This window comes from Oxyura jamaicensis, chromosome Z (assembly GCF_011077185.1).
Source record: "Oxyura jamaicensis isolate SHBP4307 breed ruddy duck chromosome Z, BPBGC_Ojam_1.0, whole genome shotgun sequence".
Classification (NCBI taxonomy): domain Eukaryota; kingdom Metazoa; phylum Chordata; class Aves; order Anseriformes; family Anatidae; genus Oxyura; species Oxyura jamaicensis.
Window position 1 is genome coordinate 23,379,619 of NC_048926.1, and position 22,622 is coordinate 23,402,240.

Below are 22,622 nucleotides of genomic sequence, written 5' to 3' on the forward strand. Positions count from 1 at the left end.
ATTTTTTTCCTTCCTGAGTGTCTCACATGTTCTATTCTGTCTTGCCAAATGTCAAAATATTATCTTTTGCAAGTCTTTGAAGAGTGATTGCTATTGGTGGAATAAAATTTCTAAACCAAAAAATGAAGTTTCTTCACCCTTTTTCTTACATGTATTCCCCAAAGCCAGAAAATTCCTTTTATATTTTTCCTTTTCGGTATGGAAATGTTTTAAAGGAAATTCAAAACATACTAGAGTATATGAATATACTAGATTAATTTATTAAATATGCAAATTGTTTGTGTGGGTCAGACCTAAGCATTCAGCATTATCTATAAATTAATACCTTTTAACCATCATGTGTTTCCTTCTTCTGATTCATAAATTATAAGGCAAGAAGAAACCAGTAGGATCACTTACTCTGACATTCTACAGGAAACATGACATGGAGTAATAGCGCTAGAGATTTAGTAATTTGGTCTTCTCAGTCAAGGTAATGTGTTTACTTAATCAGTGACAAATTTGAGAAGATGAACGCTCAGAAAACCAAGATCCAGGAGCTAGAGCTTGAGAAGTGGTAGGCATATTCAGTGCATGCTAGAAGTCCAGCACCCAAATGAAATGAGATATTGCTGAACATAGTTTTAATGCACAGGTAATATGTGCATATGAAATCTTAAAGTATCTGCAGAGTTTTAGGTGATTATGTTTTTAAGGATTCTTCTTTTTTACATGAAGGTGTTACTGTAAAAGTAAGTACTCTAACATATGCATGCTAAAGATGCATATAACAAGATATTGATAGCCAATGTAATTACCCTATTTTATGGAAAAGCTCATACGAAAAAACATTTTGTAGTTATGAACATTGTTAGTGTCAGAGGAGGGATTAAATTTCTTGAGCTTCTTGTTCAGTGGGATGCATTATGCAGTGGCCTCTTTGGAAGCAGGTAGTGCCACACAATAAAAATGAAGGTTGGAGGTACCTTATCATTCTGTTTTTCATACACATTTACAAACATTTCAAAAAATATTTAGAAATATTTGTGTGGTCAAAAATATTTTTCTTCTCTGGAGACTGTTTACCAAACTACTTATCTGAAAGATATCAAGGAACAGTATGAACCAAACACTTGTAAGCCATGACTGGGGGACTTTGCTTATCAGTAGATGGTAGCCATCGTGTGCTTGAAGGCAGCAAATACTATCATCACAACCGTTCAAGATAAATGAAGGCAAATGTAGGACTTCCACTTCAAATGCTGCAGAAGTACAAGTAGTTAAAATATTTATTCTTTGTATATTATTCTTTAGATAATGATTTGGGAGGAATGTGGTGCTTAGTTTTTCTGATAACTGAACGGTATGAGACTTTTTGTTTTTAAGCCATTTGTATTTAATAGTTACCTTTTTATGAGAGCAATGCCAGTTAATCTAATGACTTGGGCATTTATTAGATGGTGGATTCCCACGAGTCCTATGTCAAAGTGAGGGCTACTGTTCCCTCAAAAATCTTGCAGAACAAGGAAAACTGATGCAGGAGGTAATTTGTTCCTGGCTTTATGACTGTGGGGGGACTAAAGGTTTTCTTTGTTTGTTCTTTCTTTTATTCTCTTCTAGTGGTATTCACGAAGCATAAAACGTGTTACAAACAAAAGCAAAGATGGGAGAAGTGGCAGTTTTGTCCTTTCTGTACATTGCTTCTTAAGGCATACTTCTGCTGTGATGCAGATGGAAACCTTAAATTAGGTAATGGGCTAATAGGACAGATGAGTAGTGAGGTGATTACTCTTCCTGATGGCCAAGAATTGTAGCACACCCTTTTTCTGTCACCTTACCTCTTCCACACCCTCTTCTAACCTGTTGGAGATGTTTGTCTCATCTACATGTTATGCCTAAGTTTTCAGACTGTGTAAGCTTTTTCCAGCAGAGGCTGTCATTTGTTGTGTATGATGTCTAGAACAATGAGGTCTTGGAGTAGTATTGCATATATAAAGAGGAGTAATGTTTTTCATGATTATGTTCTTTTGCACATTGCACCAAGTGATTTTATTCTTGAGAGTAGCAGGAGGTGTGTTGTCTTCTCATTTGTGAACAGATCTTGGAATAAAACTGGGCCACTCCAGTTTTGTCTCATTTCTGTAAATTGACTCCATTGCAGACTAAAGGAGGAAGGCTACAGTCTGAAATGGTTTTACAGTTTTGAACAACAAAAAACATCAAGTCAAAGTTTAGTTTTACATAAAATCTAGAGAAAAAACACCTAAAATCAATGCATTTATCACTTATCCCAAATACTTTTTCAGACAAAAGCATCATTCTATCTACCGATGACTTTTTTTTTAAAAAAAATGGACATATGTTTACTGGGAGGAATACCATGTGGTTGTACATTTGTGTACATGTGACTTTCTGGTTTCTAGAAGAAAAGAGATGTGTAAAAACAAACACAGATTACTTTTTCACATATTTGGTGTATTTTAATACTGGAAAATAAAATGCACAATGTTGTTAATGTTGAGTACAGTGGTTACCAAGATTTCAAACAAGTGTATACGTACACTTAATTTCAATTGATTTGATGTTTTTGAAGTAAGATGGAAAGCACCTTCCTCTAGCAGTGAAAGATAATAGTTTTGCTTAAGGCATACTGGACATTTTTTTCCTTCCCTTCTCCCAGTACACTGAATATATAAAGTGACAATATGGAAAGATACTATGTACTACTTGTATTGAAAAATACATATCTTGAGAGTATGATTGCTCTTGAATTATCCCTTGAATGAGAAATTTTGACTTCCACTTTGTACTGTGGTTGCACACCACCAGTTTGCCTCAACAAAATAATTGAATTTCTATGCTTGTCTTCACATGTGTAGTACTGATAAGCTCCTGAGGAGGCTATCAGGATAATTTACCTACTTTTTATACTTGGCTAATGCTGTGATAACAATTTGATTTGTTAAGTGTAGCAATATGTAATTTTTCAGTTTAATCTTAAACATCCTCATTGCACTTCATTGTCATCGGTGATAAGTTGTCTTGAATGAACGTGTTGCATATATCTAATAGTTACAGGCCTATTTTGGTTAGTCTGGCAGTTTTCAGAGGCTTGATTCTATCACAGGGTATGTTGGTTTCAAATCAAGTGTTGGCCGAGAAAAAAGTTTGCTTAACATTAATATTTTTGCTGTCAAAATGATTAAACCTCCTTTTCAGTTAGCTTGTTGAGATCTTGAGAAGCAACCCCAGGCTGAAAAAAAACTCATTCAGCTGATCTGGCTTTCTGGATGTTGGATGTTTTTTTTCAAAAGTGCGTGCTTAACTACCCTTACCCTAAAAAAAAAAAAAAAAAAAAAAAAAAGGTAGTGATCTCTTAATGATCTCACGTGGTTGGCAGCCCAGATTCATCTGGAAAACAGCACTGTGCCCTGCAGCACCATACTGGGGTGTGTGCTTAACACTGACTCAGAAGAGATCATCATCATTTCCTGCAGCAAGCTAGTTAGCCTAATGCTGCATAGCCTGAGATGTGGCAAAATCACAGCACGAGGTGATATGGCTACAGGCATTGGGACTGTTAAAGCTAGACTTGTAAAGGATATGACGTGTAGTTTTCTATCATGTTGCAGCATTTTTCTCATCTCTACCAATGATGAATGACTTTTCTACAGCCATGAAATATGCTGTGAGACATTAGTGAATAGGAAGACCAGAATTTTCCTTTGGAAAGAGTAACTAAATTATCTTCTAAAGGTATAGCTAATCCAGCATATTGAATAGTCAATTTAAACTAACTTGCTTTTAGATCTCTGCTGAGCTGTAATATCAAGCCTACAAGTATCAGTAATGTAATTTTTCAGTCCAGCTTCAGTCCCACAGAATTTCTTGGGAGCCTTTCAGATTTCTGTAAAGTGATGCAGTATCTCCTGTGTCTCTGATTCCCTGTGTTAAATAAGTGTGAAGCTGTTATTCTTGTTTATTTACTGAAAAAAATAAAATAAGGGAACAAAATATGCTGTTTTTCTGTAAGAACTTTAAGAAATAAAGAATCTGTATGGATTTGTAAGCAGTCCCCTAAATCATGTGACATCTAATTGAATGCTTTAGAAGCAAGGGATTACTGAATTTCACCAAGTTTCAGGAAAAAATAGGAAAAAATAGTTTACCAATGAATGTCTTGGTCTGTTGGTTTTTGTTTTTAATTTATTGCTAAATTTTTAAAACTTAGTTGTCATTACTTTCCGGTATCAGCTAAATTTGTGCTATTCACAATGTGGTAAAAGATAATACAACCTAGTAAAAACAAGATCTCTTTAATCAGTTCAAGCTAGGTTGAGAAAACAATCAGTCACTTTTTAATTGGCCACACACCCATATGTACATCAAATTAGTTGTCCAGCCCTTCCTAACTGGGTTACCATGACCTGCACAAACTTTATTGAGATTTTGAAGGACTGAAAAGTCATTCTGGTTTAATGTTGAGTTACATATTTGTAAAAGGGAGTTGATTTAAAAAGCATGTGATTGTGTTAAAATTGATTTATATTAATGCTTTATCATTTAATTTATGTCTTCAAAGGTAAAATTTGTTTATATGAGTAATGGTGATTTTTATAGCTGTCATTTGAGGATGGAAAATAACAATGAATGTCTCTCTTCCTTTATTATAAAATCACAGAACTATAGAATGATTTGGATTGGAAGGGACCTTTGAGATCACCTAATTCCAGCCCCGTGCCATGGGCAGGGACACCTCCCACCAGACCAGGTTGCTCAAAGCCCCATCCAGCCTGGCCTTGAGCAACTCCAGGGCTGTGGCATCCACAACTTCTCTGGGCAACCTGTGCCAGGGCCTCATGACCCTATGAGTGAAGAACTTATTCCTAATATCTAATCTAAATCTCCCCTCTTCTAGTTTAAAGTCATTTTCCCTTATCCTATCTCTACGCTCCCTGACCAAGAGTCTATCCCAAGCTTTCCTGTAAGCACCCTCTAGGTACTGGAAGGCCACTGTAAGGTCTCCCCGGAGTGTTCTCTTCTCCAGGCTGAACAGCCCCAATTCTTTCAGCCTGTCTTCACAGGAGAGGTGCTCCAGCCCTCTGATCATCTTCATGGCCCTCCTTGGATTTGTTCTAATACATCCATGTCCTTCTCGTACTGGGTCCCCATAACTGAACACAGCAGTCCAGGTGGGGTATACATTCAATATGTTTGTGGAAGTGACTTTTGCTGACATTCTCTTGTCTTTCATATACATGCCTTGGTTTGGCTTTTGAGCTCAGCATCTGCTGGAGGTGATTTGTAAAGATCTGAAAGTTTGGGCAAGAGCTTTATTAGTAGAAAGTCAAATGTTTGACAGATTAAATCACTGAACCAAATTAGAGGTTTGAGGCATCTATTTTGCAAAATCCAGGAAATGAAGGATTACTATTCAAACTCTCAGAATATTCTTCTTTACTATTATAAAGGTTAGAAGATCACAGATTGCTACATTTCGTAGTTCCACGTGAACATATCTTTATCATATCAAAAGTAAATATGTAGAAATGGTGCCAAACCAAAATTTCAGTGGAACAGAATAGTTGTGTATTAAAGCTACTTAAATTATTTTTAAGTTGTGCATTCAACTTGCTGTTTTCTTCATTCATACGTCTCAAGATGGCTGGTAATCTGCAAGATTTATGTGATGGAAATACAGGTGTGAATCAGAATAGTAACGATGACGTTGCAACCTCATGGCAGTGAGCTTACAGAAATGAGTGGATAGGCATGTTTTTAGCTAACATAGCGATACGTCTTAACAGAGTTTGAAGACTAAAATGTGATGTGGTTGATAGAGTGAAGACACGGAAAGGGGGAAGTTCTGTAGGATGCCATTGTACTGTTTTAAAGGCAAATTGAGTGTTTCTTAGTTCTAAATCCAGCATTAGTCATAGCCACAAGTTCTCATTCAAAAAAGGATCAACGGAAGCAAAAAATGTGAGATATTTTTCCTTGTAAGTAACAAATTTCTCTTGTTAATTCTGAGATAACAGTTGAGCTCTTGTGTATTTGTATGTAATTAACAGTTTATAAACAGTGGACACTTTGTAAAACAGCTTTTGTAAGAGTGTTCCAGCTCTCCTCATTGTTCATCTTTGACACAGATTCCTTCTGTTTTATTCTTTCCACCGCCATGTCTCTGCTGTCCAATACGTTACTCCAAGCCAGAGTGTTAACTAAAGTAAAAATCAAAAATCGAGACACATCTGTTCTTGCAGGATTACAGAGTTTTGAGATTTAAAACAAACAAACAAACAAAAACAAACAAACAAAAAAAAAACAAAAACAAACAAACAAACAAAAAACAAACAAAAAAACCTTTGTGATACTAGAGTAGTAGGGATGGGCATGTGAAGGAAAAGGACTACACATTGAACCACGCTATTCAGTTTCTTCACATGTCCAAGCCAGCATTAATTTTTATTTGGATTTGTATAGATTTTAACACATATTTTTCTAATGCAGAAACCTTTGTGGACTGAAGTTAGTTTTTGATTGTTCTCAGATGTTTAGGGTCCATACTAAGTCTTTCTGTTGCCAAAATAGGGCCTGACATATAAATTTCCAAGAAAATCCAGAAAAGAAAAAAGATTAAAAAAAAAAAAAAGGGCAAAACCAAACAAACACAAACCATACCTTGAAACACCAAAAACTTGGAGTTCTTAAGTCATTGCATGAATCCAGAAGCTAGAAGTTTAGGTGTAACTATAAGTACTGCATTGTACAGTTACAACAATTGTCAACACGCTTGCTTTGGTTTTTTAAATTTTCCTGCAGTCCTTCTCATATCGGAATAGATGTTATTTAAACATTTAAGTTTTAATAGAGATGTATGCCATCCCATGTAGTGTAGTGGTGACAGATAGTGTTTCCTGTAGCACCTCAGGTTGTTTGTGCTGCTGCCTGCAGTGCTGCTAGATCTGACACCTAAAATTATTGTTGCTGTTGTGTCAGGTAGAAAGGCTTTCAGAGTCGTGATCGGTAAGTTAACCAATGTATTCAAAATTAAAACGTTAACTATAATTATCATTGCTTGTTCTTTCCTCTTTGCATTTGGATGTTACTTTACTAAACCTCTTACATGATACTTCATTCCTGATACATCAGGATGAACTAAATGAATCTTCATTGTGAAATGGTTCCTCTTCAGATATTAGCTCATAGCTATTTGCATGGTATAAATCATATCCTTGCACACTTTTTTTCCTTTTCTTCTTTCTGACACGCTGAGTCATTGGCATTTGCTTTCATGAATCCTCTGTGACCTACTTCTATTTGTGGACAATTAGTGTATTACTTTGGTAGTGAAATGCACCTTTCCTGGTATAGATATTTTTACAGGGCAAAGTATATCCAAAAATCCTTCTCATAAAAAGCCTGTATGCTCTGTTCTGTGTTTAAGATGGATTTAGTCTTTTATCTATGTTCTTGTGGTTTACTATATCACTGTACAGATTTAAGTCCAGTACAGAAAAGTATACTGGGGATGAATGTTAATGTTCCATTGTCATTTTGCCTTTTATCTTTGTTCTTGATTTTTCATGAGAAAATAGAATGTTTCAAGCCACTGAAGAAATCGAGAGAAATATTAGAAATATTAGGAACCAAACTTACTTAGTCCTGAAAATAGCACATTTCTATAAGACATTACCCACAGAAAGAAATCTTGGTAAAGACAGAATATGGATGGATTTTCTAGGCCGCATTCATTCTTGGAGATTCATTTCATTAGAACTCTGATTGGATAATGTAGTGTTGAATGAACTTTTGTTTAAAAGCAGTGTTTTTTTTTCTTAAAAACAAACAAACAAACAACAACAAAAAATTATTTTCCAGTTTTACTCAGTAAATTTTCATCAAATATAACCATGTGGAGAAATTTAAGCTCAGGTTTTGTTTTGCCAGGTCACCAGTATGAAGTATACCACTGCAGAAAAGAAGAAAGAATCTATCTGAGAGATTGCAACCTAGCACTATTATGTTTTGATCTCCAGAAAATCTATTAATTCATAGAAGATTCTAAAATAGTATTAATTATCATATGGCTAATAGAGTTTTGGATATTTAGATCATTAAAAAGACTTAGCATATCAGGGGGAAGGGAACGTCTGGTGGCATGACATGAATACTTTCATCAGTACTTATTTGGGATGTCCTAGATAATTTGTTTCTGACATCACTGAGTAATGTAGTCACTTGAAACTTATGCCATTGAAACTTTTTTCAGTACTGCACCATACTATTTTTAATAGCATAAATGTGCAAGTATATTAAGTGCCAGGTCTGTGGCAGCAAATGTAAAAATGTAAATCATCTGATCTTTCTTGGCTTGTATGGTGCTTGATGATTAAGTGTTACAAAAAAAAAAAAAAATAGAGTGGCTGCATGTCAGAAGCCTTGTGCTGTCATCCCTGCTGATGAGTATGCCTGGAGATGTTTGAATTGCTTCACTGGAGATTATTCATACGTTTCTGGTTACGTCATTGTGACTTTGCAGCAAAGCACCGTGATCTGCATGTATAATAGACTGCCTTCCTGAGGTCAGTGTACTGCTGCGTGAACCGAAGTTGCTCTCAGACCTGGTGTATACACTGGGCTTTTATACAGGGGTAATTATTTGAGTTATATCTGGCCAGTTAGTTATGCTGACGTAGCTACATTGGTCCACAATTACAGTTGAGAAAGAGAGTGTATATTTTCGTGTGTGTTCTGGTGTGTTTTGATTTTCATCTGAGAAAATTTAAACCAGTAAAAGACCTGTTACTTCATCAGTGGAATGAGGAATAAATTCATGTAGCTACACCAGGGTAGACACATTGACTCTTAAGTACAGGCAGTGCATGCATGCCTAATAGAAAATTGTGGACGAAAGAAGTGATTGATGTAGTTTTGTAAATAGAGTTAGCTGTTTGCCAGTATCCTAGAGGGTATTTCAGTATTTTTTCTGCCAGGTTTCTCATGAAGCTTTGTTAAACAAAAAATGATATTTGACAGTTATGTTTCTTACATAATGTCAGTTTTCGTCTGGAAAGAAGAAAGCCCATATGTACAGTTCTACAAATCAGTTATTTCTTGTTCTGCTATTAAAAAGATTTTACTATGTTTGGGAAACACCAGGGGCAAAAAGACTCCAATTCATTATAGCTCCATCTGACTGATGGGCAGTGCCACGTTGCCAGCCGCACGTATGTGGACGGTGATGTGTTAGTTATGAACATGGATTGTTTGGTCACTTAACATTTCAGCGTGAGTTTGCAGACAACCGGTTCCTACTGAACAAACAACCTCTTCATGAAAGCCGCCATAGCTGGCATTACTTGATGTCCTCTTTGGCAGGCTGAACAGACACCAGCAGCTGAATGGGCACAATGAAAGGATTTTTTATTTTATTTTATTATTATTATTTTTTTTTTTTTCTGAGAAAATAATGCTTCTCGTTGCTTAATTATGATTTAATTACAAAATTTCTGCTCAGCTGATGGTGTAAGGAGAGGAGAACACTGTTCTCAGTGAAGAGAGGGGAGTCCTTTTGTTTGCAGACCACGCTTTGGAACTGCAGCCAGTCTGCATGCGCTCAAATGGGGCGCTGATGGTGCTCCGAGAGGTCTCACTGGAACAGCCACAGTTTTCAGTTTGAGTGCCTCATAGATAAATGTTCATATTTGTGCTTCTAACCAGTAAAGAGCATGGTTATCAAACAGACATATTTTGTTCTAAGTAGTGGTTTTAAAAAAGCCTGTTTTCTTAATTTCAGTGTATTAACAGTTTGCTTAAGCACTGTTGAATACTTGTGTCCAAGCAGAAGGCAGTACATAATATTAATTACAAAATGTCTGTTGTTTGTTGTATGGAAAGTGTGGAACCAAGCACGACATTGCTACCAAGAAAGCAGTTGTCCTGCTCTGCACTGTGCTTGTGCGGCCGCACCTCGAGCACTATGTGCAGTTTTGGGTGCCACAGTATAAGGAAGATAAAAAACTGTTAGAGAGTGTCAAAAGGAGGAAAACAAAGGTGGTGAAAGGTCTAGAGGGCAAGACATATGGGGAGTGGCTGAGGTCCCTGGGTTTGTTCAGCCCAGAGCAGAGCAGGCTGAGGGGAGGCCTCATGGCGGCCTGCAGCTCCCTCATGAGGGGAGCGGAGGGGCAGGCGCTGAGCTCTGCTCTCTGGGGACAGCGACAGGACCCGAGGGAACGGCATGGAGCTGGGACAGGGGAGGGTCAGGCTGGGGGTTAGGGAAAGGTTCTGCACCCAGAGGGTGTTCGGGCACTGGGACAGGCTCCCCAGGGCAGTGGGCACAGCATTAAGCCTGACAGAGTTCAAGAAGCATTTGGACAGTGCTCTCAGACACATGGTTTGAGTTTTAGGTGGTCCTTTGGTGATCCAGGAGTTGGACTTGATGATCCTTGTAGGTCCCGTGCAAGTTGGGGGTATTCTATGATTCTATGATATTTTTCAGGAAGTTAAGTTATAAAATGAACAAGACTATTTTCCTGTTACTTGTAGTAATTCCTTTAAAGAAAGAGTGCAAATCTGTCTTAAAAAAAAATAATAATAATAGAGGAATAAGACAATGTCAAAGTGACGTAAAAAGCCTGAAGCTCATTTCTGTTGTTTTGCAGATGCTCAGTAGGCATCTGCACTCCACAGCTGAAATGCTTTTGAGTCTGTAGATCTGTGCACTCTACTCTGGTTTTCAGGAAGTTAACTAATGTGACTGCTCAGGGCTATCCTTTTCAGTGGGAGAATGTGTCTTCTGGAGACTAATATACTAACACTGTTGAAAGATCTCTTCCCGCATTCCACTCCCCACCATATTGCAACAAAAGGAAGACTGGTTTTGTTATTGTTCAGGCAAGTGAAACTCTCAGAAACTGCAGCTGAATTCAGCATTGAAAGTTACATACCTGTCTTTTAGGTCTAATGCAGGGAACCTTCCCTGAGTAACACAATTTGGAACAAACAATAGTTAAGTAAGTCATGTAAGCTTGTTTATACAAGAAAAAAAGTGAGGTCAGGATATTTGTCAGAGAACGCAAAGGAAGGGGTTTTCTGTCTCTCTTTTTTTTTTTTTTCCCTAAGACTTTGTTACAGAGTTATGTTTCAATGGCGTAACATTTCTTCCATTTTTTTTTTCTCCTATAAAAGTGTATTTTACTTCATTTATATTTAATGCTGGTTGTATGTGCTGTGAAAATGTTCCACTGAAGTACTGACATTCAGTACAACATATCTTAAAAAAAAAAAAATTGATTCAACATTCTTTTCATTTTTCTGCTCTTGCACGCTCTTCTTGTGGACCTTCTTCTGCCAGAAGGTTAAAATTACAGATATGCATACACATATTTGGCTTGCTTTTTGGGTGTGATTGTTTACAGATGAGCTATAATCTTTACCTTTTTTGGTGTGGATTAGCTAAAGTTAAATCTACTGGTTTCAGAAGAACAGTGACTCCTTAAAAGGCAGAATTATCCCAATAGAAAAAGATAAGTAATTAGCTAGTGATAATCAAAGTATTGTATCCTAGTAGACGACAGAATTCTAATTTTAAAATACGAAAGTGAAGACAGCTCGCAGAAGTTTTAGTGATGTTTTAATCTGTTAGATCTTATATTCTAGTATGGGAAAGCCAATTATTTAGCAGTTAGTGGGGAGTATTACACTTTGCAGTCAGAGAATAGAGCACTTGATACAATTACAGTGTGTCCCACCTTTAGTATCCTGCACAAGTAGGAATGAGAAAGGCCCACACTCTTGTATTCCTAGTAGTTTTGATCTGTTTGTTTTTTTTTTTAATTTTTCCTGTCCAGCATTCTCTCACCCATTCAGTTGTTGAATCTTTTCTGCTTGATAGTATTTGCTAAAAGCTGAAAGAAAAAACATTTATTCATCATATGCTCTTCCATAGTTTTGATAGGATGAGAGCTACCAAATTTAAAAATGGGGAAAAGCAGTCATGCCTGAACTCATTATTCTTTCGAGTAAAAACTGTTAGTATTTAATTATAGGAGAAAGAAATCAAGTATAAATATAGTTTATTTTAGGGATTAAAAGGGAAGAGAATTACTGGGTTTGAAAGTGAAACAATACAAAATTTTTATACTACACGCAACTGGCAATTTCCTAACCTCGAATTTTAAGATTTGACTAATTTTATTGAACTTCTATAAGGTGATTTAAAAAAAAAATCTCAAAGACAACTGTCCTAAAAATTGTGAAATTATGTGTGGAAAATATTTCTAGGAGCTTTTGTCATGGGGACAGTCTCTGGAGTAGAGTGCATAGCAGACTGAGTTTGATATGATGTGTATTCTTTGGGTTAGTAAGCCTCTGATCCTTTTTTATGTGGAAGTAGCATTACCAACATAAATTATTTTGACAGATAGAAACTTCTGTAGCAGGAAGCAGAGCAGACTAAACCATTTCTTCCCCTTTCTGTTTCCTACCCCCAAATGAAAGGGGATCAGTTGTTTCTGAGGTACTTTCATATAGACATCTACTCTAGCTGTCTCCTGAAGCAACAAAGTTTTTAGGCCATTTCTATGTGTAAATTTGTGATAATTTCAGAGTGGCAGACTTTAATCCTTAGAGACTTTATTAAGTATTGCTACCAGGCATGCTTTTTCAATGACAAGAAACACTCTGTAAAAGTACTCTGTGCCATTTGGGAAATGCTTTTTAACGCTATGAAGTCTTTCTCATCTCCCTGACCCACCAGTCCCATGGAATACAGTGAGTTAAGAAGAGCAATGCCCATAGAGGCTGCTGTTGGGGACAGCTACCAGCAGGCAAGAAGCTGAGAAAGCTGAGAGGTGCTGGGTCTAAATGGAAAACAGAATGAGAGCTGGCGAGAGTAGGGACGGGGTTTCATTGTCGTAGGTATCGGGATAAGCAGGTCTTCTTGTCTGCAGTCTGGAGGCACTCCCACTTTTTATCTTAATTCTGAGCTATGCTGGCCTCAGTTTCAACCAGAGTTACAGAAAGCTTGGGATTTGAGCTTGGTTCCCTTGCAGTACCGGAACAGCCTGGGGAATTGGCGGTGGTTGAGCCTGGATGGACTCTGTTCAAAAGAAATAAGTCTGGAACAGGACCCACTTCATCTTTGCATCTTTGGTGTGGTTTGTTTGCCTTTTTCATTTTTTTTGAAAGGCCAAATTAAGTGAAAGTTATGAGTAGATATGCTAGTCTATTTGATGAAAGTGTGGAAAAGGTCTTGCCCAATATCTTTATTTGAGCTGGGGGGTGGAACTGCGAGGGGGAAATCCACCAGCTGTCCCATCCTCTGAGTCTGGACTGTGTGTGTTGGGAGCAACAGCAGCCATGGGGCGCCAGCCCAGGTCCCAGACTCTGGATGGACCGGCTGAGCAGCAAGCAGCATCTGTCACAGGCTGACTGTAGTTAGGGTAGAAGGCAGCACTCCAGTCTGATGCTCCGGAGGGGCATGTGGCAACGAATGGCAGTCCCAACTGACCTCCCCTGGTTTCTCCCATGCTGTTGACGAGCAAGGAGGCAGCATCAGAAACATCCTGCCCCTAGCCTAGGTTTAAGGTGACCACTACAACACGTTAAGAATTGTCTGGCCACATACTCTTATCCCAAGAGACGCACCAAGAGCTTGTAGTCTAAAGCCAGAATCTAGAGTGGCTAGATCTCAAGATCTAGGATTAATGTAAACCTGCTGGGGATGGCCAAGAGCATGGTGAGGCCTGTGTTTTAAATCCCTGTCCGTGCTGTGGCTGTGATAGACATGTGTTCCAGTAAATGGGATATTTCCTGTCTGATGCAAATGATGTCTGGCAGGGCAAGGCACTGCTTCACGTGGTTAACATCTCAAAACTATTGATGCTTTGATCTTCACAGGTGTGATGTGATGTGATCTATGCTGTTTTTTTAAGGGACTGCTAGTTAAATAGTATAAACCTATCAATGTAGCCCCTTTTTTTTGTTAGGCCATCCCTGTCTATTTTTGCTCTGATTCTTGTCCTGTCTTACTATTTATCTTTCTGTTTTGAAAGAGAAATAATTGTGTGTTGAGGAGTTTAGTTGAGTATCTCAGTATGATGGCAAACGTGTTTTTCAGCTATTAGCTTGGTTTATATCCCTTCCCAGAACACAGATGAGATTTTAAAAAAAGAAGGTCTAGAAGCTGTGGGTTTTAAACGATTCCATCAATGTGTCCTCAGTAGCTTGTATCATACAAGGTTGCCCAAACTGCATTTTGAAGATAACAAAGAAGAATTGCACAGTCTGAATTCTGATCCTGAGTGGTTTTGTCCATTCTCCACTCTCTGCCCACTTTGCATAAATCAGATTTTATATCTTGTAGGCAGGTATTTTATAAATATTGTACAAATATAGTCAGTAATTAGCTTAAATACTCTGTTTCATTTTGCATAATTAAATATTTATCTCTGTAGAAAGTTAAGACTGAATCTGTCCTTAGGAAGTGACAACAGATAGAAATACACCATTTTAGGCTCTTAGGAGAGATTTGAATTTTAAATATTGCTGCTGGGTTTTTATTTGTGAAGAGGAAAAAATATGGATCAAAATTGCTAGGAGTAAAAATAAGCAGTCACTGGAGCTGAATACACTGAACGCAGATGTAACTATCAGCAGGCAAAGGCCTAATGAACTATCTGTTTATTTGTTTTTTAAAGCACTGTGGGAATGGAGAATGAGAGGCCGTCTGCAGCATTAGAAGCCTGTCTTTGTGACAGTGTGTGACGATCTTCCGCAGGTCTGCAGAGAGTTGGCAGATGTTTTTGCAATTTTGTGATGTGTCTTGGCAGATGTTTTTCCAATGATGCTGACTGATGCACGTTTGAACTCTATAGACAGTCTGTGCAGAGGATGATCATGTTTCCAGCTGGTTGCATTTTAAGTTTGATTTTCACTGTATTTTTATTTTATTTATTTTATTTTTTACTTTTAGAAAGATAAGGAAATGACCAAGGTCTCCTTTGTGCCATTGAGGAAAATCAAAGTCTTGGTGATAAGGAGGCAGTTGGTAGGCAGTAGTAATGGCAGGGAAATTGCTGTTGAACACAGACGTGTAAATACCAGCAAAGGACCCTGAGCTCACTGTCCAAGTTCACCCAGGCAATAGCCGAAGCTAAAATGCTCACAGATGTGTTGAAAAAATTCAGGACATACTCTGCTAAACTAGGACTGCTAGCAGATGTACACATCATTGTTTTGTCCTGTTCATTAGGTTTTGACAGCACTCTTTTCAGCACACAGACTACAACTGGCCTCATTCAGGTTGATTAAAGCTTAAATACAAGAGAGTAAAAACCTGAATACATCCATTACACAGTTAAACTTTCCAGCAAATTCCAAGACTATTTTTCCAGGTCATTAAAGATTGATATGGAATAATTCTTTGCAGTGAGTGGGATATATAATAAACATTATTTCTCTGTGTGTGGCTACATGTGTATATTCAGAACATTTTAATATATAACCTAATACATGTCTGTGTATAAATATATATATGCATACATGTGAATACATGCATACACACATAGCAGATTTGGGAAAGTGAATGTGCAGACATAGTCCAGTAAAAATATACTGGAAAATTTTGCTGTGTGATGCTAAATGGATATGAGAATGGAACACTGTAAACCACTAAAAGAATGAAATGTAAATTCTTCGTGTTTTGTGTTTTTTTTTCAGATGTTTTTCAGATGGTTTTTTTTTTTTTTTAGATGTTTTGCACATTTCTCTCAGTGGTAATACATCAAAAATTTACCTATTCTAGTCTTTAAGTTAAGAAATGTCTCCCAAAATTGGAAATCTTTGCTTCCTTACTCTACAGTCTTGCTTAACTATAGGGTAGAACAGGACAACAGATCACACTGAGTAGAGTTTGTGGATTTTGCTCATGTAACCCTAATTCCACTGTGTTCAGAGAGGAGCAGTCGTGGTTGATCTGCTGCCATTTAAAAAGTGGTCTAGGCATGAAGCTACCGGGCCATGTGCTACTCGGGCTTTCTAGGAGATGCTCCATCAAGTATGACCATAAAGGTACCAGTTGGCAGGGAAGCCACTGTGAGGTATCAGCGTGCACCACCTGCAGCTGTTACCTATATTCTTTCAAGTTAGTGCTGTGCAGAACTTGCATGGATTCTGGAGAGGTTGGAAGCACTCACCAAACTGCTTTTTAATGCCAAATACTTTTTTTTTTTTTTTTTTCCTACAAAAAACAAAACACAAAACAAAGGCAGTGAATTCCTCACTTTAAATGTTTTAATTTTTCTTTATCTAACTCAGGGTAGTGTGCCCTGTTGACTCTTCAGTCTTGCTGTTCGTGATAAAAAGTAACTATGGTACCATACTTAAGTAGTTTCAAAACAGGTTAAATATAACTGAAATATTAAACTAAACTTTGCTGTAAATACAGAGTGGCTACATCAGAGTCTTGCTAGAGACATGTTCCTCCTGAGGTAGTTTTCAGCTATGCTATTTTAACATCAGAACAATTTTAACCACCTTTCCTATCCCATAGCCTTTATGCTAGAGCCGACTGTAGTGGGTTTACGTGGCAAGGTTTTGGTAGCAGGGGCCATAGGGGTGGCTTCTGTGAGAAGGATCTAGAAGCTGCCCCGTGTTTGGTAAGGGCCCCACTGCTGACCAGAGCCGAGACAATAAGCAATTTTGTTTTGCGCCTCTCTGAGAGCAGATTTAAGCCAGGGAAAAAAAAAAAAAAAAAAAAAGAAAAAGAAGGCTGTGCCACACAGCAGCTGGGAGAGTGAGAGGAGTGAGGAACAGCCTTGCAGGCACCAAGGTCAGCGAAGAAGGAGCGGGAGAGCTGCTCCAGGCGCTGCAGCAGCAGTTCCCCTGCGGCCTGTGGTGAGGCCCATGGTGAGGCAGGCTGTCCCCCTGCAGCCCATGGAGTACCACGGTGGAGCAGGGTTCCACACTGCAGCCCGTGGAGGAGACCACGGTGGAGCAGGTGGACCTGCACCGACGGAGACTGCGGCCTGTGGAAGACCCCTGCCGGAGCAGATTCCAGGCCAGACCTGTAGGTCGTGGAGAGGAGCCCACGCAGGAGCAGGTGACCTGGCAGGAGCTGCTGCCCGTGGGGGACCCAGGTTGGAGCAGTTTGCTCCCAAGGGATGGACCCCAAAGCCAGATCTGGAGCAGTTCTTGAAGAGCTGCTGCCTGTGGGAAGCCCATGTGGGATCAGTTCAGCGAGGACTGCATCCCGTGGGAGGGACCCCACAGCACAGGGGACGAGAGTGATCAAGAAGGAGCGGCAGAGAAGAATTTCTATAGACTGACCATAGCCCCCATTCCCCCGTTCCCCTGTGCCTCTCGGGGGGAGGAGGTGGAAGAGTGTGGATGGGAGGGGAAGGTGCTTTTGGTTTCTTTCCTTTGTTTCTCGCTTCTCTAGCTTGTTAGTAATAGGCAATAAATCTTACTATCTCCCTATGCTGAGTCTGTTTTGCCCATCACAATAATTACTGCGCGATCTCCTCGTCCTTATCTCAACCCTTGAGCCCCTTTTATCGTATTTTCTCCCTGTTCCTCTTTGAGGAGGGGGAGTGAGAGAGCGGTTGTGGTAGAGCTCGGCCGCCCACCCGAGTAAAACCACCACACCGATCTTCCATTATTAATATGTCTTGTGTCTACAAGGTCAGGCTTTGCGTTTGGGTGCAGCAATAGCTGATATAGTCTGTTTGCACTTACATTAGCAAATACAGCATTTACTTGCAGTCTTTCTTAAAATAGGTGTCCTCTTTTAATCTTTACTTTCAGCTAAATAGATGTGTTATATGGATACCAAAACTAAAAAGCTGTGTTGCAAGGTAGTGCTGTGCTCGGCATACACCATGAAAGGTGGTGAACTGTCACAACAGCTTACAGTTCAAATCCATCTTCATTACAAGTGTAAATATTAATAATTAAGGATATTGGAATAAAATTAGTATAAGTGATTAAAGCTATGAAAGGCATGGGAAGTGATAATCTCTGTCAGTATATCCTTCTTTCTATACCTTTTATTTTTGGGAGTGGGGGGATGGGATGGATAGGGAAGCAATTAACCCTTACTGCCAGTAATTTGCTCACATATTAGTCCTCTTTCTGAGGAATAAACTTCCATTTTAGTGTATACCTCTCACTGTTACTGCCATTTTTTGATGATCAGGAAATCTGCATTTGATATTTCTGCTCTGGATGAAGTACTGCCCCATCATGAGTACATGACTTAAAGAACTGACTCTCTGTTTCAAGTTAGTATTATATTTAGTTTTTCCAAGAGCTTGTTGAGTGTAGATGTATTGTAATGGCCATTACCGGTACTTTTATCTTGTGCATTGTTAGTGGGAATCTAGCAGTCCCCATCATTTCTGCCCAAAGGGATTTTGCCTGATAGAGGAAGGATTATGGTTATTTAAGGAGCAAGGTAATCAAGCTTTGTGCAGCTGGATCACATCTTTCAGCAGCTGTAGTTAACCCCAGCTGTATGAGACTAACACAGTTCAGCACAGCACACTTTTTACATGGTGTCCTCCATTTGCTTTATCAGGCAGTACTTCTCATGGGAAGTGCTGATTCTCTGTTGCAGTTGGAGGAGTGACTCAGACAGAGGTCAGAGTGCTCAGTGTTCCTGATAGCAGAGCAAGGCTAAAGGAGGAATTCCCCAGCAGCCAAGAGTCAATAAGGAGGAGTGATATGAGTGGGCAGGAGCATTGGTGGCAGTGAGTGGGAGATAAGGCAGAGGGATTTGGAAACCAAATAGGAAATTATGAATTGGATTCCAAGATAAGGAGTGGTGCCAGTAATCCAGGGCACTGCTGGCACGATGTAAGCTACTGCCAGATATGCAGTGATCCAAGACTCCCACCTCAGGCTGTGGGCAACAGAACCAAACCAGGGAGGATCTTCTTGGAAAGAGAAGGAGAAAAGGGCAAGAAGTACAAAGTTTCTGTTCTCTTCAAATTTTATGTGTATCCCAGATTTTAATTGGTATTGAACATGGCTGACTAAGGTTTAAAGTTTTTTTTTTAAGTTCTCTCCTTCTCCTTTTTTTTTTTTTTTTTCTTCCAGCATTTTAAACCCTGTGTAGTCTGCTACCTGGCTTGCAGGTCTCTTCTCTGTGTCATGCAACCTGATCACAAAGTGAAATCCAAGTTTTAGAGAGCAGCGTTCCAAGAATGTAGCGCTCTGTGGTTTACCAAGGTTTATGTTTCCCAAATTTACAATCCTGCACTGTATAACTTTACTACAGACAAAGAGGCTTTGTTTCAGGTCTGTCTTTCATCAGTTGGTTTGTCTTGTCAGATTTGAATGGGAGAAGAATAGATTTATGAAGACAATAGAAGGGAAAAGTTACTTGATGTGTGCAGGTGTCTAGGAGAAATGATTTTGTCTGCAAAATTTCTCTAACTTCGGAGTTTCTTTGTACGTGAGGACTGCTGTTTCAAGGCTAAATACTTCTGTTAGTAATGCTTTGCTACCTCCTTGGTGGGACCCTGCTTCCTGTTTGCAGTGTTCTAGCAGCAGAGATCATCTTTCAAAGTTCCCCAGAGATGTTTTTTTCTGTTTTTTTTTTTCACCCACAAAGAGCCTCTTCTATTCTAACATTAATCTGGGGAATGAGTTCTGTTTCAGGGGTTATACGGGATGGCTATGATTTCAGAATGAGTGGAGCAAAAAAAAACCCACAAAGCTACAGGATGAGCTCTAGCATGGATTTGTCCTTGCACACAGTGCTTTGTTTTTTTTTTATGTTACTCGTAGGACAAATAGAGGAGAATTCGCATTTTTTACTTCACATCTCTAGAGAAAATCAGAGAATCACAGAATTGTAGGGGTTGGAAGGGACCTCAAAAAATTATCAGGTCCAACCCCCCTGCCAAAGCAGGTTCCTCAGAGCAGGCTGCCCATGTAGGTGTCCAGATGGGCCTTGAGTATCTCCAGAGAAGGAGACTCCACAACCTCCCTGGGCAACCTGGCCTAGTGCTCCGTCACCCTCACTGTGAAGAAGTTATTTCACATGTCGGTGCGGAACTTCCTGTGCTCCATTTTGTGGCTGTTGCCCCTTGTCCTGTCCCCACACGCCACTGAAAAGAGGTTGGCCAAATCCCTCTGTCTCCCACACCTCAGGTATTTATAGGCACTGATGAGATCCTCTCTCAGTCTTCTCTTCTCCAGGCTGAACAGACCCAGGTCTCTCAGCCTTTCTTCATAGGGAAGATGCTCCAGGCCCTGTACCATCTTTGTGGCCCTCCGCTGCACTCTCTCCAGGAGATCCCTGTCTTTTTTGTACCGGGGAGCCCAGAACTGGACACAGTACTCCAGGTGAGGCCTGACCAGGGCAGAGTAGAGGGGGAGGATCACCTCACCTGACCTGCTGGCCACGCTCCTTTTAATGCACGGCAGGATCCCACTGGCCCTCTTGGCCACCAGGGCACGCTGTCCAACATGGCCAACCTGTTGTCCACCAGGACCCCCAGGTCCTTCTCCTCAGAGCTCCTCTCCAGCAGGTCATCCCCCAGCCGATACGGATATGTCCGGTTGTTCCTTCCCAGGTGCAGGACTCTACACTTGCTCTTGTTAAACCTCACTTGGTTTCTTCCTGCCCAGCTCTCCAGCCTGTCCAGGTCTAAAATACTTCACTAGAATGTGATAAGTGAAATTCTTCATACAATTGCAGCCACATCTGAGCAAATAGTAAAGATTTTTTGCAATGGCACCCTGGGGAAAATTTTAGAATTTGGAGGTAATGCCAGCCTAGTCCCCATAAATAATTCTTAAAAGTAACTATAAAATCTAGATAACTAGAATTAAATATCTTAGATAATGTGTGAAAGATATTGCACTAATTTCACCTGTGGAATGTGAAGTTTGAATTGTAATGTAAAACTGACTACAAAGAGTCTTTTATTTACAAAAATAAAAAAATAAAAAAAATCTGGCATAAGTGACAAAACTGTTAATTTCTGCATTTAAGTGTAAATGATACTGTACACATGTATATGGAATCATCTTTGTAGCAAAATTAATCAAGTATGCATGTGGCCTAGAACTTAAAAGTAAGGTTTGTTTGGTTAGAAAAGGAGAATCATCTACTACCTTTGAAATCTCTTTTGCTGGGAGCATTATCAAGGGATTAGATGATTAAAATCTATGCTTTTTGTAGGAGATGTGACAATACCAAATTTTGCTCATGTGAAGCTGCCTAATGTCATGTAGTAGGGTCTCCTAACCCCAGCCTGCACCACAGATGCTGTAGTGATGTCATCACATCGTTATGGATAGATACAATCTGTCATGTCCTTTAACAAATGTCTAATGAATACTGAAAGTTTGTGTTGAATTTAGTTTTGGTTTGGAGGACTGCAAATGAACTGTTATTCAAGATCTTCTAAAAGTGTAGCAGGTAAACTAAGGGTTGTCATTATATGATGTAAAAAAATTACTGAAATTACAGTGATGTTATAAAGCCAAAAGGAAGTATTTGAACCATTCTTTGATAAGAGAGCAATCGAATATAGCTCTTCAGCTGGACAAAATTTAGAGAAGGGATGGAACAACATGGTTTTGAAATTGTTGTCTAATAACATATGGAGTATTTGCTTAAGTCTTGTCACTTAAACAGTAGTTTAAATAATAAGTATGTTAAAAATATTTGTAGTAAGGTCAACTTAATTTAAACATAATTTATATATAATCCACACTTAAAATTTTCCCTGTTTGGTCAGTTTAGTAATTGCAGTGTATCTCTTAAAAAAAAATTGTGTGTGACTTTTCCTGTACTTCAAATGTGAATCCTTAAAGCATTTATTGCTTTCTTTTCCTAGAGAGGTAATAATAAATGTATACTCATGAGTTAATGCAGTGTTTAATTGATTATAATAAATAGATGTGGTAGTTCATTGTGTAATTTATGGAAATAAACTTTGCATTAACCTGTTAAGCTGTTGGATATGGCACTCTTAGTGCTTAGCAAAATGTTTTTCAAGAGGAGACTGGTCTTCGTTTGACACTTTTTACATATTGCAAATAATTTCTGTACTGCTTTATTGGTCTGTGTTTCCTCTGACTTTTTTTTTCCCCACCAGTAATAGTTCGGATTACTTTTGAATCTTCTTTACTTACTACTTATGCTATCCCAGCAGGCTACTCATGTTCATGCCTGCTTGCTTAACTCTATCCCTTCTTTTGCATTTTATTCATCTTGTGCTATTCAATTTGATCAGTTCTGTTTCCTGGCTGTTACATAGAGATCATAACATTAGAAAGTTAGACATGGTAGATGTTTAGAGACATCTACAAATTAGATCTACAAGTATGCCTCTGTTGTATTAATGAAATGCTTTTTATTAAAGAATTTTCTGCCTTTTAATGGTTTTGAGTTTCTGTAAACCTTTATGGAAAAAAAAAATCTGATCGTAGTGCTGTAAACATTTGCATATGCCCTTAAGTTCATATACAATTAGTCTTTTTAACTTCAAGATACTGTTTTCTTGTGCATGAATGTTTGCAGTCTTGAAGATTTATATTTATGAGAATATTAGCTATAGTAGAAAGGGGGGAAAAACACCTCTGCCATCAAATATTTTAAAATGTTATGTTGTATTTAAGAA

General features: G+C 38.7%; 1 protein-coding gene across 9 annotated transcripts in view; it reads left to right on the forward strand.

Annotated features, from left to right (window-relative positions):
- The window catches only part of MAST4 (microtubule associated serine/threonine kinase family member 4), a 294,272-nt gene that overhangs the window by 198,187 nt on the left and 73,463 nt on the right, over positions 1-22,622 (forward strand). The gene's annotated exons all lie outside the window — the stretch shown is intronic.